A 1022-nucleotide genomic window follows, 5' to 3' on the forward strand; every position below is an offset into this window, starting at 1 on the left:
TTAATATTATTAATTATGATCCTCAATTATTAATTAGATTAAATTTTGCCCAATTTTTTATGGATATTTATAGGATATTTATAGGATATTTATATTTATATGGATATTTATATATATATTTTATTTATTAGAATAATATTATTTTATGTAATTATTTTAATAATCATGGAATGAACATATTATATCATATAATATTTGAAATAATAAAAATAAAATTTGATATTTTATAAATATTACAAAAAATTATGAAATAAAAAAACATGTTATTTATTTCGGATATTATATAAAATTATTTATATAATATTAAAAATTTACATTAATTTTAAATTATATGTAAATCTGGATTTAAGATGGTAAGCCAATTGTAAATAAAAATTGAAATTGAACATGTTAATCAAAATTCATATTTTATGAATTTAAATTTGGAAATTTAAAATAATAGATACAGAAAAATTTACTTGTAATGTTTATAAAGATATAATCCTTTATTTTTATTTTTATTTTTCTTATTATTATCCATTTTATTATTATTATCTATTGTTTGACTTTTTAAACAGATAAGCAAGTATGATAATGAGATCAAAACAACAATAAAATAATTTTTATATGAAAAGCTCAAGATTTTTATAAGAATCGTATGTATATGTAGAAATAGACATTATACATATCACAAAATAAGTTTATATTCAAATATTCAATTATTTAAATAAAATCTTTATCTTATTTTTTATTTGCTATATTATATTTTTATTTTAAATAATACTTTTTTAATAATAATTTATTTATAGAATTTATTTATATTTTAATATTAATTACTTTATCTTATACTTAAATATTTATTATTTAATTCCAAAAACAAAAAAAAAATTAAAAATTTTCTATAGTGAAATGGAATTCTTATACGAATTATTCTTTAAAAACATTTCTTTTGTTTAAATATATTTTTTTTCATATTTGTTTTATATATAGCTTATAAATTTCTTGATCAAAAAATACTGAAAAAAAAAAAAGATATTATTTTA

Source organism: Apis dorsata, unplaced genomic scaffold (genome assembly GCF_000469605.1).
Source record: "Apis dorsata unplaced genomic scaffold, Apis dorsata 1.3 scaffold_1232, whole genome shotgun sequence".
Classification (NCBI taxonomy): Eukaryota; Metazoa; Arthropoda; class Insecta; order Hymenoptera; family Apidae; genus Apis; species Apis dorsata.